Here is a 16,838-nt window from a genome sequence, read left to right on the forward strand (position 1 = left end):
TGTACATCGGGTATCAACATTTAACATTTTCATGTATTTTATTATATTACTGGTTAATATTCATTACTTTTGGGCATCTCCAACACTGACGCGCCCTGTAAGCATTTATAGCATTTAAAATTGATTTGATATTTGATGACTCTGCGAACCAAAACACAACTGAGCCATATCCTGTCAGGCATTGCTATAAAATTCAAGACTTAAATCTTTTTATCTTGCTAATGCTTCTAACAATAATAAAAATAAGAAATAATCACTTACATGTACAACACCGATAAAGTATTTTTTCCCATAGTTCTAATCTTTAAGGTTACTTGAAGCCCATACAAGTTATTTAAACGTTGTAGGACCCACTGCTGCATTACCAACGTGTATACAAAGATATTCATTTTTAATTGTTTTTTATTAACGTATTATGCTTTACATTTGAACAGTTGAATCGAAGAAATTTGGAACAACCTACAATACAACCACAAAACATATCATAGCCATAATAAGACATTAGTGAATTTTGTTTTAAATTCTTACTCAAAAATTATTGGTAGTTTAATTTTCATTTCAATTTCAATGTTATGTTGTTTTTGTAATGTTACAAGACTTATATTATAAAATGAAGTTTAATGTGTTCACTACTTACAATCTGTAAGTCAAACAAACAGTCTAGAATATGCTACCTTGAAGATTACTCATCCAGGGCGCAAAACTATGTCAATGATTCATTCATAAAAGTCCGTCACGGCAATTCATACCAACATGAAATGTATTTTTTCAATCATAAAGTTAAAGAGCAATTACAATGCATTTGCTCATTACAATTACTTCATAAATAATTTTCACACAATGTGGTTTACTTTGATATTTTTTTATATTACTGGTTAATATGCATTACTTTTGGGCATCTCCAACACTGACGCGCCCTGTAAGCATTTATAGCATTTAAAATTGATTTGATATTTGATGACTCTGCGAACCAAACCACAACTGAGCCATATCCTGTCAGGCATTGCTATAAAATTCAAGACTTAAATCTTTTTATCTTGCTAATGCTTCTAACAATAATAAAAATAAGAAATAATCACTTACATGTACAACACCGATAAAGTATTTTTCCCCATAGTTCTAATCTTTAACACTACTGTAATGAAAAAGCCCTGAGAGTATCAAAAAACCCTGAGGAAACCCTGAGTGGCACTGAGAAAACCCTGAGAGACCCTGAGGTTGGCACTGAAGGTACTGAGGAAACCCTGAGAGACCCTGAGGTTTGCCCTGAGGGTACTGAGGAAACCCTGAGAGACCCTGAGGTTTGCACTGAGGGTACTGAGGAAGCCCTGAGAGACCCTGAGGTTGGCACTGAGGGTACTGAGGAAGCCCTGAGAGACCCTGAGGTCGGCACTGAGGGTACTGAGGGAACCCTGAGAGACCCTGAGGTCACTTTTAATAGGAAAACGATATAAATTAGTTGATTAAAATAAAATGATACAAGCTAATAAAATTAATTTTTATAATGACTATTTTGATTTTGTCGAAATTTCTTTTTAGCAACTCTGAGCTCTAAGTCAGAAAAAGAAATCATGTTCGCGTATGAACCGTATTATATTGTCTGATTATAGTAACGTTTTATTTTCAAACAAAGTGCTTATTTTTTTGTTCAAACTACAACAAAGATATTTTTCTTTTACAATAAGCATGCGTAAAAAATAATATCTAATTTAAATATTACATTTATTTCAAATTGACATCTGATTAAAATAGAACTTCCCCTGTACTGTTTTTCTTAAATACTGCATATAACTTTCTACTAAAACTTCCTTTGTGTATATCAGTTGTCAATTCTTTTGTTTGCCCATGATCAGAAAAACACTGGAACTAACACAGAATATACAAGATAAACACACGCGAGTTCGCTGCATGTAATGAGCAGGTGCCCGAGGCAATATTTGAAATATATAACAGGTGTGAAATTGTCGTGGATTGATTCAACTAAAATGTCAGTTATGTATATCAATATGTAATTAATTATTGTGAAAGAAAAACTATAAAGTAGCAAACAATATCAAAGTTTTAACACAACAGGTTGTTAAATGTAGTGTACCAGGTACCCGGGACGATGTTTGAACTATTTTACTTTTTTAAAATAAGATGTTTTTAATTTCATTTACATGCATTTAGTTACATCTAATTAAGATACATGCACACATTTAATGATGTTTATTAGCTAAAATGTGTTTGTTGAATTAGGATTATCTAGCTTCAAAAAGTAAATAAGCGAATGGGTTACATGTACTTTATATTGTATAGTTTTTATGTAAAGTAGTATATCTATTTTGAAAATGTACGCCACCCCTCCCATATATAGAGACATGTATAGATATAATTTTTTAACGATTTTGAGAAGTTGTTTAATTCTCTATATTATGAAGATTTTTTGGATAAGTTTGCCCCCCCCCCTTTCAAAACGATGTTACGTGCACCCTATTTCTTATTGAAAAAGATAAACAGCTTTTCTCGACTACACATCCAGCACCAATTATAAAACTTGGCATTGGTTTATTTTTTAAGATCCATGCGAGTTGAAATTCAGAAGTTGTTTTTTTTAAAATATTGAACTTTTCGAATTAGAAATATTTTCCACCCGATTGAATTTTGATATTTCATGTTACCGGAAATGCCGAGAAAGGGGAAGGGGAATTCTGAGGTTTGCCTGTCTTGTATAATTTTAATTAAAGGTCAAGTTAATGAATTTAATTGTAACGCTAAATTGTTGTCCTTTGTTTTTTGACAAGAACATAACTTCAAATGAAATGTGAAATTAAAAAGCAACAGTGAATACGTGCATGATCTAACACATGAACATCTTTATGTAATAAAAGGCGCTTTCAATAAGCAAATGATTTCTTACTCTTTCTCTCTTTCAAACTAAGAAATCTTTATTATATTTTAACATGAAACAAACACTCTCTCTCTCTCTCTCTCTCTCTCTCTCTCTCTCTCTCTCTCTCTCTCTCTCTCTCTCTCTCTCTCTCTCTCTCTCTCTTTACAGATACTTTATATGTGTTCAGAACTACTAGTATGCGGTGATGTGACAAATGTTTAAAATCATGCATAAAAAATCCCGTTATACCCCCCTCTCTCTCTCTCTTTCTCTAAGAGAGATAGAGATACTTTTTTTTTATTTCAATCCTTTCTGGTTTAAGTTCAATCTATTGTTAGTTACGGTATTTTTGACGAGGTTAATTTCACAAAGTTATAGTTTTCCGTTACTGTACTACATGTATTTTATAATCAAAATGAATTTCGACAAGAGTTAAAAATTATCTGATCCTGAGAATTCACCGAGATGCTACAGCTGTTTTGAACCTTTCCACAAGAGAATTTGTATTAATCAGCACGTTATTCACGGATATCTATTTTTGGATTTTATTATGCGCAACAGAGACTGAGAAGTTGAATCAAAATTTATGCTTATATCCATGCATATAAACTCCTCTAATTAATTGTGTATGTCCTTAAACGGAAACAAACCTGATGTAGATTGATTTCGCTTTTCCTATAGTATCATCAATTTAAATAAGTGACAATAATACAAAGTAACTTTGAATTAAGAAAAATTGGACACATCGTAAAATATCTTCATGTCAAGTCAAGTTCGGTTCACAACCCCCCCCCCCCCTTTCCTCCTCCGTCATCGACCAAATAAATCGCCGCCCAAATGCTACCTTCCGACACACACTCTCTCTCTCTTTCTCTCTCTCTCTTTTCTCTTCTCTCTCTCATGTACAAATACTTTGTACATCAACTTTTATTGATCATTGAAAAACGTACCGTGTATGATAGACGATGTACTGTCTCCTTTGTGTACAAGTTTTGAACACATTCTTTTGTTTGTCTGGGATCAAGAAAAACCTCGGAACTAACAGACAAGGCCCAGACTATACACGCGACAGAGTGACCGCGGCGAGGTGTGAATATTGGCCACCTGTGTATTTGTCTTGTAGCATCAAAATAAACAGCTACAAACGGCGGAGAATTACACCATATACCAAAAGAGTTTGATCCGGGTCTGCATGGAAATCAAAACATAGTAAATTTTATTGAATATATACTACATCATTTATAAAGTGATCGCTCAAAATCGGGATTTACAGCAAATATGTATAGCGATCAAAATCGGTTTATTTTATATTTAACTCAGGGCTTGTAAATAAAATTCTAATTGTAATGTTCTGTTTCGTTTTCCTTACCTACGGAGGGAGAGAGAGAGAGAAAGAGAGAGAGAGAGAACATGGAGTTTTATAACCTTCCACCACTTTACTGTCTAAGCATTAAAAAAGTTTACCGATCTATATGTGCACAAGAAGAATTTTTACGTATGGGATATATCATCCTTTGGTTAAATGCCCATACTAGCTAGTGCTTAAATATATTGTCCCAGTATGTTATTGCTATTTCATACTGTGCGAGAATATGCTATATGATAAAGCAAAATAGATCTACATTTGTTTAAAATTAGAAATACCGGTAATTGATTCTGCGAATGTTCACTAATCAAATATGTTTTGTTAGGGCAACTAAAATAATTAATTAAATGAATAAAAGTGAACATGATTATTTATTTTAAAAACATTACATTTTACGAGCGACTTGTATTTCATTTCGGAAGAATACTAGTACTTTAAATGTTAACGGGTTTTTTTTAAATATGAATAATAGATTACGTAAAACATGTGGCCTCTCGCTTGTCACATGTATAACCAGTATACAATGTACATATAATAAGTACAGAATACATACTTTTCCTTTGTGTTTCTGTATTTTCCCTTTACAATTTATTAAAGATGCTGTTTAAATGAGAAAGTCTGATCATATGCAGTAAAATAAATTTATACCAATGCATTGTTACTCTATTTATATTTAAGAGTACGCCAATCGTTAAATAATTATGGAGTTTTTAATTTTTCGTATTAAGTGCCGACCTCAGGGTCTCTCAGGGTTTTCTCAGTACACTCAGTGCAGACCTCAGGGTCTCTCAGGGTTTCCTCAGTACCCTCAGTGCAGACCTCAGGGTCTCTCAGGGTTTCCTCAGTACCCTCAGTGCAGACCTCAGGGTCTCTCAGGGCTTCCTCAGTACCCTCAGTGCTAACCTCAGGGCCACTCAGGGTTTTCTCAGTATCCTCAGTGCTAACCTCAGGGTCTCTCAGGGTTTCCTCAGAACCCTCAGTGCCAACCTCAGGGTCTCTCAGGGTTTTTTCTCAGTGCCACTCAGGGTTTCCTCAGGGTTTTTTGATAGTCTCAGGGTTTTTTCATTACAGTAGTGTTAGGTTACTTGAAGCCCATACACGTTATTTAAACGTTGTAGGACCCACTGCTGCATTACCAACGTGTATACAAAGATATTCATTTTTAATTGTTTTTTATTAACGTATTATGCTTTACATTTGAACAGTTGAATCGAAGAAATTTGGAACAACCTACAATACAACCACAAAACATATCATAGCCATAATAAGACATTAGTGAATTTTGTTTTAAATTCTTACTCAAAAATTATTGGTAGTTTAATTTTCATTTCAATTTCAATGTTATGTTGTTTTTGTAATGTTACAAGACTTATATTATAAAATGAAGTTTAATGTGTTCACTACTTACAATCTGTAAGTCAAACAAACAGTCTAGAATATGCTACCTTGAAGATTACTCATCCAGGGCGCAAAACTATGTCAATGATTCATTCATAAAAGTCCGTCACGGCAATTCATACCAACATGAAATGTATTTTTGCAATCATAAAGTTAAAGAGCAATTACAATGCATTTGCTCATTACAATTACTTCATAAATAATTTTCACACAATGTGGTTTACCTTGATATTTTTTTATATTACTGGTTAATATGCATTACTTTTGGGCATCTCCAACACTGACGCGCCCTGTAAGCATTTATAGCATTTAAAATTGATTTGATATTTGATGACTCTGCGAACCAAACCACAACTGAGCCATATCCTGTCAGGCATTGCTATAAAATTCAAGACTTAAATCTTTTTTATCTTGCTAATGCTTCTAACAATAATAAAAATAAGAAATAATCACTTACATGTACAACACCGATAAAGTATTTTTTCCCATAATCTTTAAGGTTACTTGAAGCCCATACACGTTATTTAAACGTTGTAGGACCCACTGCTGCATTACCAACGTGTATACAAAGATATTCATTTTTAATTGTTTTTTATTAACGTATTATGCTTTACATTTGAACAGTTGAATCGAAGAAATTTGGAACAACCTACAATACAACCACAAAACATATCATAGCCATAATAAGACATTAGTGAATTTTGTTTTAAATTCTTACTCAAAAATTATTGGTAGTTTAATTTTCATTTCAATTTCAATGTTATGTTGTTTTTGTAATGTTACAAGACTTATATTATAAAATGAAGTTTAATGTGTTCACTACTTACAATCTGTAAGTCAAACAAACAGTCTAGAATATGCTACCTTGAAGATTACTCATCCAGGGCGCAAAACTATGTCAATGATTCATTCATAAAAGTCCGTCACGGCAATTCATACCAACATGAAATGTATTTTTGCAATCATAAAGTTAAAGAGCAATTACAATGCATCTGCTCATTACAATTACTTCATAAATAATTTTCACACAATGTGGTTTACCTTGACATTTTTTTTAAAGTTAAGTGCATTCGTTTGATTATTTGTTGGGTATATTGGACAAAAGTATCTAAAATCGCGAACCATCAATTGTATATCAATGAATCTTTAAAACACGACCAAAGATCCTTTTGAATGCATTCTTCACATTAAATCCAATATTCTATCATATTATCTTTATTGATTAAAGTAGAGCAAAAAGGGTAGAGTTGGACAATTCTTTTTGAATCATAGGGGGTTTTATTTTTTTTTTAAACCCTAATATTTGGATGTTTGTACAAAAAAAGTGCATGTATATCTGTCAAAACCCTTATAATATTAGATAAGTTATCGTCAAGAACAACTGTGCCAGTTTGGATCACACATATGCATTATCCAGATATGTATCTTCATTCATGAACCGGATCAAATGTTTAAAAAATCTAACATTCCAAATTAAAAAAAATACTTATTCATTTTTTGTGTAAAAGCAAATAACCTACTTAAGCTCATTTAAGTTAATCAATAATATCTGCAATTATTTAATAAGGACCAAAATCGTAAATTTGTTTTTTTTTTTTGCATTTTATGGAGATTAAGCGTTTGGCCTTTGTATGAAATTTTTTACTATTAACCAATGCTTATAATATATAATGAAAATACATGTACAGGACTATCAACAAAAGTAGGAAATAAGGTTCAAAGCAATCAAAATAAATATATCTATTGTGAATTTCATTTTGACATTTTAATAGCATCCAATCTTAGATGGTTATGGCAAAACACTTACAACAGACGTTATCTTTTCCAAAACATTTGCCATCTTGGATTAAAAACAAACAACAATTCTTTCTTTTTGTACCGTTATGCAAAAGAGTTCTGGATATGATTTATTAAAATCGACTATTTCTTTGCGATTTTTAAAAAAGAAATCGATACATTTGTCTTGGAAGAACAACAAAAAGACAATTTCGAATAATTCATTTCAAAAATCACACGAATCGTTTGTTGCAGATTTTCTAGCCACTGATGCGCTCATTCTTGCCATTGGAAATTCTGTGCCTGCTTTGTTCTTTTTATTAATACGATATCTCAAAAAATGCGTAAATAATTTTCAAAAATTTATCTATAATACATTTTTTAGATACCCTATTAGATGAAATTGTCTTCACCAAGAAAAAACTTACATGTAAAAGTCAGTTTAGAAATTTGTCTACACTTTTTTATACCTAAATTTATTATTTGTTTGGCTGTTTTTAATTTTTGTTTGCCCAACAATCTTTACCATTTATTTAAAATATAATCAGTGACCTGTAGACATACAATATCTGGACTGATAAAAATAAACGAATAAGCTTTTTTAAATATCTGTATTATATAATTATCAATGTATTTAAAGAGACATGGTCACGATTTGGTAACATTTTATTTTTTGGTTATTATTGTTTATTATGCTTTGGTCATGCTTTTCTAATAAACCATAATTTGAGTGTCAGTCAAAGAGATACATGTAAGATATAGAGCTCACACTGGCTCGTGTCATGTTGTCTTTACATCGGTTCAATTTACCGGTAGAAATTCTTTTTCAAGCTGATTTTTCTGTCTGCTTTTTCGTTTGAACCTAAATACACGGTTTCTAGTCTATCAATTTTAAGTCTAAACCTTGCATTTTCTAGTCAACATTAAAATGTAAAAAAAAAAAGACCTGTTCTTTATTTACATTCCAAAGTCTTATGACCTCTGAAAAGTGCTTATAACTCGACAACCGACACTTAAATTTATGTTGACTATTGGAAATGCCTTACTAAAGCATCAGAAACAATAAAAAAGAAAAAAAAATACAGAAATCGTGACCATGCCTTTTTAAAACTGAGATTCTGGTTATATACGATTCATGTACGTGAATGCGTTTTTCAATTTTTAAATAAATAAATGGCTTCATCATACGGAATAAAGACAAAAATCAGATTAATTTATTTATTTTACAATGTGAATACTTACGTTCGACCTTCAATTGTCAAAACTATAGATTGTTTACACTAAGAGTTTAAATGTTTTTTTCTAACACAATAATAACATTCTACGGGATCATGTTTCTACTGTGTCCTGTATCTATTTTGAAGTTTACAGTTGATAAAAAATTGTGAACGCTAAATAGTAAGGATTGTTAAAGAACTTGATGGCCTTAACTTATTATATATATCATCGTCTGTAAAACATTACAACAAATCGTATAGGTATACATCGGTATTACTAGTATCTATTCATATGAATCCAGACAGCTGATCTTCATTCACTTGTATTAGTCTATTTAACGAGGCCGAGTACAGAACGAGTACGCACGCTTTCGCGCAGCGTTTCATTTGGATTGTGACGTCATCGTTTTGCTTGGTTGACGCCATGGCGTGATAGTTTCAACTGCAGATATTCAGCGAAATTTGTTGAAAATAGCTCGTTTGATGCGTAAAATTAATGTTATACTGTGGAATAAACATATATGTCTCGAAGTATAAGTATATTTGGGCTCGGGTCGAAAACATGAAGAGGATTCAGCAAGCCTAGCCCTCTGTCACGTTTTCTTAACCCGCATAAATATAGCTTAATCCATATATTTCAAGACAGTAACCATGTATTTTATACTAATGACCCTTAATATGTGATGTTATGTATCTTTTTATTACTTAAATATGTCTAAATGTTTTAATAATACTATATAGATCACCTTTTCCGCCTTTGTCAAATAAAAAATAGCCATTATCTGACGAATCTGGGAAATTGGGCATACAAAAATCAACTTTGATAAGACCCCTGAAACAAACCAGCAGGTAAAAGGTTTTTTTTATTTGACCATTTGATGCCTTTTAGCAATAACTTTAATATGTAGAACAGAAAAAGAAATCCCTAGGGCAGAAGTTTAAAAAAAAATGTAAAAAATGTGCAAAATTGATACATTTCATGCAAAATCCCATAGGGGCCTATGTTAAAGATTAAAAAAATTTGAGATGACCCCCTAAACAAACGGTGTGGTAAATGTCTTATTTTTTAATCTTAAAATAATAATTATATCAGTAGAAATTCATGTAAAAAATTTCATCCAAAAATCTAGGGCAGAACAAATTAGACCCGGCCTCGTTAAATACATGCACAGTCATTACACACATCATAAACCCGACTTTCAAATACTGAGTGCGTTCCGCATTCAGCGTTTAATATTTATTCATCATATGAGTTCACTTGGACGGATTTCTTTTCGCATTTGAGATAAAGGTATTTGGGGGCGATTACAGTGGGAGGTAAGAAAATCCAATGGGCAATTCCTAAAGCATTAACATTGTCTTGTGAATCAGCTGCATTGAATTCCATATTGTTTTTTGCTAAATCTGCAAAACATTCATAAAAAGTAAATACGGATTATAAAAACTGAAAAACATTGAGACAGTAAGCTTTTATTGAAACCATATGTTTTTGATACACTTTCTCACAAACAACATTCTTTCAGATTTTAGCCGGGCTCTGCTGAAAGCAGAGTCCTGGCTATAGGCAGGCAAATCGCCAATGTTACTATAAATATCACAAATAAACAAAAAACCAAACAGCGTCAAGGTAAAGCTTCCGCTATACCAAATAGTTACACAAAGAGCCATGTTTTGTCAAAAGTGTTGGCATTTTGTTTCTTTTTTTTAAATTTCGAATGAATTGTCTATCTTTTTTAGTTTTCTTATTAATAACGTGCTTATAAAACATCACTATGCATTTTGGACACATACAATGCGCATGAATTTCCATGAATTACTTTGCTGCGCGATGAAGAAACGGGGATTGAATATACATGTATAATGATTGTTGCAAAATTCAAGGCAGCAACTGATAAACTTTTTAACTTCTACTAGACAGACATATTTTTTGTTTATAGCCGCTTACAAAATTTGGTCGCTCTCTGATGCTTTGAGAGAGAGAGAGAGAGAGAGAGAGAGAGAGAGAGAGAGATTTTTGAGTCCTTACTACACAATATGCATAAAGACACATTAAAAGAGCCCGGCTTTCAGTACTTCAGTACTTTGATTTAATAGTGTCCTTAAACGTTTCCTTTTTGAAACTTAAATCATAATACTTTATAAAGCGTTTTCAAATTGGCTATCTTTTATGTAATGTACACTTGACTTAAAATAGTTAACGTTGTTAAAACATTTGTTTTAAAACAGTGTTTTTTTCTTTGTCTTATAACATTCATAACACCAGACCGAATTTGTACACTAGGTATCATCTACACTTGAAAATTCTACCTTCATAGACTTCTTTTTACTATATAAATCCTCCCATTACACATACCATGAAAACGGAATTTCAAAAATGCAGAAATTATGTATTCAGCGTCTCGTGTATTTTTTATGAGTTCACTTGGATTAAGGCTAGGGCTCGGAAAAAATTTTTTGAGGTCGATTAATGGAGGAGGTAAGGAAATTCTATGGGCAATTCCAATAGCAAATAACAGTTTATTTATCATACTTAAACACATATACATTATTTATTTAATTTTGTCGATTTATTTCAAAACTGCAAAACATTCGTAAAAAGTTACTAACTTATATAAAAACTGCAAAGATATACACATACAAGCAATCATTTCTTTGCAAGCTTTTAATTGTAACGTGCATAAAGTAATATATTTGATATAAAAAGAATTTAGTCAGTAGTTATAATAACCCTGGTTTGGTAAACATGTCATATCACGCTAATTATAAAATAAATTGGAAATCTTTTAATAATTGGTCAATTCATTTCATTAATCTCAAATCATTTACAACCCATACATGTTACATGATACAAATATGAGTAATTTCTTAGAGAAAATCTCAAAAATATCATCATTATGTATATTAAACTTACGTAAAACAATAGCAAAATTTGCACTAGACGTCAACAACACAAAATGATGTTTGACAAAATTCAAAACTTTTTTCAAAAGTCTCCGGTATGCATCATATTCAAACTGTAGCCGATAATCTTGGTTTTTATGGATTTGACAACCTCATTATGCAAAGAATGAAAAACGGAAATATTTTTGTTCCCATTTCGCCGCATAGAATTTTACTGATGTGCATTTCAGACATTTAAACTTTGACAATAACTCAATTTTAACAAGATTTATATAGTATCCAGATAAGGCTACTTCTCTATCGTACAAAAAGGTTTAACAGTGCTGAAAGCATTTGCTCTAGCACAGGTAGATGTAACTTTACCCATCAATTTCCTATGCGTTAAAGCCAGTACATAATTCAAATGAGAAAAATATTTAAGTATAATTTTATCTGTTTAATCTATCTTTAAATACCAAATACCAAACTAGCTCTGTGTGTTGAAAAAAGAGACAATGATATAAAAGTTAGGCAAAATGCTTGCTTACTCATTTAATCAGTTTTATGCCATGTCTACACTTTTGGAATCTACCTGTGATATTCAACATCCCATTTGGAAATTAGTCAACCAGAAAATTTGTGTCGGTTGGATTACTCGCGTATTTCACAGATTTCTTCTTTTACGACACTGTTTTATTTTTTTACAATGCTCGAGGAATGCATTTTTAATAACCATATACAATTTGAGAGTCAGTCGTAGGGTTATATGCAAGATAAAGAGCTCACAATTCTTTGTCATGTAAACAAGGCACGTGACATGTGTTTGTTTATATATGATCAATAAACTATTAAACAATCTTTGTAAAGCTGATTTGTCTAGATCTCCCTATTCATTTTAAGCATAAATAAACAGTTCTTAACGTTTAACACTTTCATTTTAGGTCTAAAACTGAAATTGTTACAGTATACGTCAACATTCAAAATGTGAACAAAAGATTTGTTTACACAACAAAGAATTGTAAACTCTGTAACTCACTTAAAACTCAACAAAGGACCCTCAAATTTTGGTTGCCTATTTAAGATGCCCTACTGAAACCTTGTAAACATTAAAGTTGGAAAATAATTTTTGACAAAAATCGTAACCATGCTCCTATAAATGCCCCTTTTTACAAACAAAGCGTTATAATTGTATCGAAGGGGTACAATAATTAAACGCCCTTGTTTATGGCATATTTTTTTATTATGACAGTCGATTTCAATTTGAGCAAAAACAAAAGCCTTTTATAAAAGGTGATTTAATTATTATTTTAGAATTGATTCATGTGTATCATCCAACAGGACTCTTTTCTCTTAAGAAACAGAACATGTAAACAGTGGTCTAAATTTTGTCGATTAACAAAACCTCATTCTGGTTAAAACCATCCCCTTCCTTCTTACATTGGTCAAAATAAAGTGAAAAACGAAACACATATTTGATGTGTTTGAATTAACTGTAAAAGTATTCTTCATTGTAAAAGTAACATCAGCAGTGACCTATTCAGTTTCGATCTTCCTAGCAACGATTTCAGATTCATTACATTCTGTTTATTATTTTCGTTTTGCTACCCCTTTAAACAACCACCTGTGTGCACTACAGAATGTGATGAAAAAAAGTAGTTAATTAGCTGAATATCGTCAAATGTAATGAATGAATAGATCGCTGCCTAAAACGTATGACCGCATTTTTAAAATCCCATCTGTACATTTAAAAGGTCAGTGTTAAGACAATGCTTACTATGCAGTGAAAAATAATGGCAGGACGCGGTTTTTTAGAACTCTAGAAGCAAGACAGAATGCTCAACGCTCGAAAAACTGGATAATCACTCAAAACAAGACTTGCAATCGAAACGTCTTAACCCTTGACTGTAATGCGCAACGCGCTGTCATTGTAAGTAAAAACATAATTATATTTAATCTATTAATTAGAAAAGGATATGCTACTTCTTTTTCACTTTTCTATTACTAGTCAATTGCCAAAGAAAAAGTTAACTTGGGAGATGTTAAATGATGTTCATTATAGGGGGCCATTTTAGGCCCATATCATTTATATTCCTTTTCAATGTTTTTCTCTCACAATTTAATGACTCTTGTTTTTAAACATTTTATTAAGGAATATTAATAGAAAGCAAACTGTAGGTCGTTGACATGAAAAGTCCGCTATATTTACTTAAATTTACATAATGTGCAATATTTTCTCAAAAATCCACCTTATCTTAACTTTTAATTTTGATATATATACAATCATTTTATTTGTTGAGCGTTTTATATATCAACTCCCGTCGCATCAACATTTGTCTTGTAAAACAATTCTGTTTATGTAATTACGAGTTAAACAATATCCGGCATGGAAAAAAAATAACGTATCTAATTGATACACGTAAATGATCAATGCATAATTGAATCCCACCGATTTTTCTTTCAACATTTTAAACGTAGTTAGGTGTCATTTATTTAATGAGTATGTTTCTTACAAATGAAATGTACAAATATAGTGACCTCAGATTGTGTTTTGACAAAAGAAATTTTACTTTTGAACATTTCCTGGATAGTTAAGTTATTGTCTAAAAAGAAAATAGTAAGAGAGCAACGAATAATAATTCATCAATGGAAATTTATGGCTATGGTGAAAATCATAAAAACATATTTAATGATCATAAATAAGTGTGGTTGATGTTCCTTTTATTATCAGAAAATTGATTTTATGATTTATGATGAAACGAATGAAGTTTAAATAATTACTATTAATATTCAGTTGATTTGTATATATATATGATATACTTTTCCATGGATTTTGTTTAATATTTGCTGAAATGATTTAATGAAAAATTCTTTATGATCAAAATTTTTAAAGATACATGTATTATGGGATGTTTTTTTTCTTTGCAGAGACGGAGTTCTTGGAAAAGTGGAAAAGCATTGTGTATAGTTGTGCAAAAACAAAACTTGTGGCTCTTTGACTAAACTTTTATCAAAGAAGTATATCTTTTGTGAATCTATTTTTATATCCGCACTTTCTAAAGAAAGTTCGGGTATATTGTTGTTACCCTGTTCCGTCCCTGATTTGGAGTTTGATTTGGGGTGTCATGTTGTTTTGTAAAAAGGTTTCAAAAATTCTCTGGTAGTCCTGGGGGTCAAATAATTGATAAAAATTACGGTTTTTTTTTACCAGAAACAACTTCTTCCTCGAACTCCTCCTACATTTTCAACAGTAGACAAATCATCTTTTGAAATATGTTTTAGGGTATCCTATAGATGCGCAATAAAGTTTTGGAATTTTTAGTTTTGTTTTCGGGGTCATTTTATGGCTGAAAAATTACGGTTTTTAATAACAAAAAACTGGTCTCAACAACGTCATTTTTTGCAGTAGCCAACTGATCTTCTAGAATATAATTGATGGCGTTATATTAAAGTGCGATCAGGTTCAAGAAAAAAAGTATGTCTACCAGAACCCCTGAAGTTTAAAACGTTAAGTACCATTTTTACAGTAGAATCATAGCCAAATTCAGCACTGATGTTGTAAAATGTGAACCGGAAGCATTATGTTTAGTGTGCAATTATACAATCACAAGAAATCTGTAATTCACCTAAGGATAATACCTTCTCTTAAAAGCATTTAGTCTGTAGAATGAATCATTATAATACCATAATGTTGTTGCTTGTTTCCTCTTTGGTGATTCTTTGATGATACCGGTTAGTTATGCACAAATTGTTCATTTTTAGCTCACCTGACCCGGACACAAGCTCATTTTGGCAGGATCAAGGTCACTGGTAGGAAAAGTGCAAAATTTGTGTCCGGTCCATATATCTTTTTTTTATAAAGAAACATTGGAAGCTGTTACTTGACACAAACATTGCTTATGACCTGATCGTCTGTAATGACCCGGACACAAGCTCATTTTGGCAAGATCAAGGTCACTGGTAGGAAAAGTGCAAAATTTGTGTCCGGTCCATATATCTTTTTTTTATAAAGAAACATTGGAAGCTGTTACTTGACACAAACATTGCTTATGACCTGATCGTCTGTAATGACCCGGACACAAGCTCATTTTGGCAAGATCAAGGTCACTGGTAGGAAAAGTGCAAAATTTGTGTCCGGTCCATATATCTTTTTTTTATAAAGAAACATTGGAAGCAGTTACTTGACACAAACATTGCTTATGGCCTGATCGTCTGTAATGACCCGGACACATGCTCATTAGGGCAAGACCAAGGTCACTGGTAGGAAAAGTGCAAAATTTGTGTCCGGTCAATATATATTTTTTATAAAGAAACATTGGAAGTTGCAACCTTACACAAAGATTGTTTATGTCATGAGGGTATGCATTTTTCCCGAGGTTCTTTGGGCAGGTTAAAGGTTTATAGTGTTTTTATGGTGAAACATCGGAAGGTTTAATTTCTCATAGAGTTTGCTTATGAAACGAGAATTTGTCATGAACTTGACCCAGGGTCAGTTATATTAAAAAAAATGCTTAATTCTCGTTTGAGCTATTTCTTGTAATTGAAAATGATTAAAAGCTAAAAGGACTATGTGCGGTATGGTCAAATATCTGCCCCCGATTTCAACCAATTTTTAAATAGTATCGTATGAAAATGAAATCTTCACAAATCATTGTAAAGAGGATGCCTATAACTTTAATCTTGATTTTAGTCATCATTGCTCACTCGCTGTTTATCTATGACGTCACTTAAATGACCTAATTCCCGCAAATTTGCAAACAAATGAAGATGTTTTTCGTCAGATAGTTATACATATTATACTAAAAAATGGTACTTGAGCAAGCCTGCGCTCGATGTTTCCCAGTCGAAAAACCATCGGAAAACACCCATATTTTGCTACAAAACATCAATTTATCAAAATAATGCAATATTCATGACGTCATTTCTACATTATGACGTCACTGTGGTGATAACCTTTTACACCTTTATTTCCAATATGATTTTAATTATCTTTCACCTTATTTTATAGCTTTTTCTAGAACTTTGATTTTGGGGGGCAAAAATTGCATAAAACCGCACTTAGTCCTTTTAAACAAAGATTGTTTTGACCTGTAAATGTGTTTTTACTTTAGCTTTGGTCTTTTTTGCAAGTTCAATATCACTATAAGAAAAAGAAGCAACTATTATTTTCTAATAGGAAGGTGCTTTAGTTTCCATACTTTCTTAGCGGGGAATATCATATGTTAAATGATAAACCCTGGAGTTAAAATTAATTGTATACATTAGTCTTGTAAATATGTTTTATAAAGTCTTTTCAAACAAATTCGACAGTGTTTTTACTCCAATCGTCGAT

Source organism: Magallana gigas, chromosome 9 (genome assembly GCF_963853765.1).
Source record: "Magallana gigas chromosome 9, xbMagGiga1.1, whole genome shotgun sequence".
NCBI classification, from domain to species: Eukaryota; Metazoa; Mollusca; class Bivalvia; order Ostreida; family Ostreidae; genus Magallana; species Magallana gigas.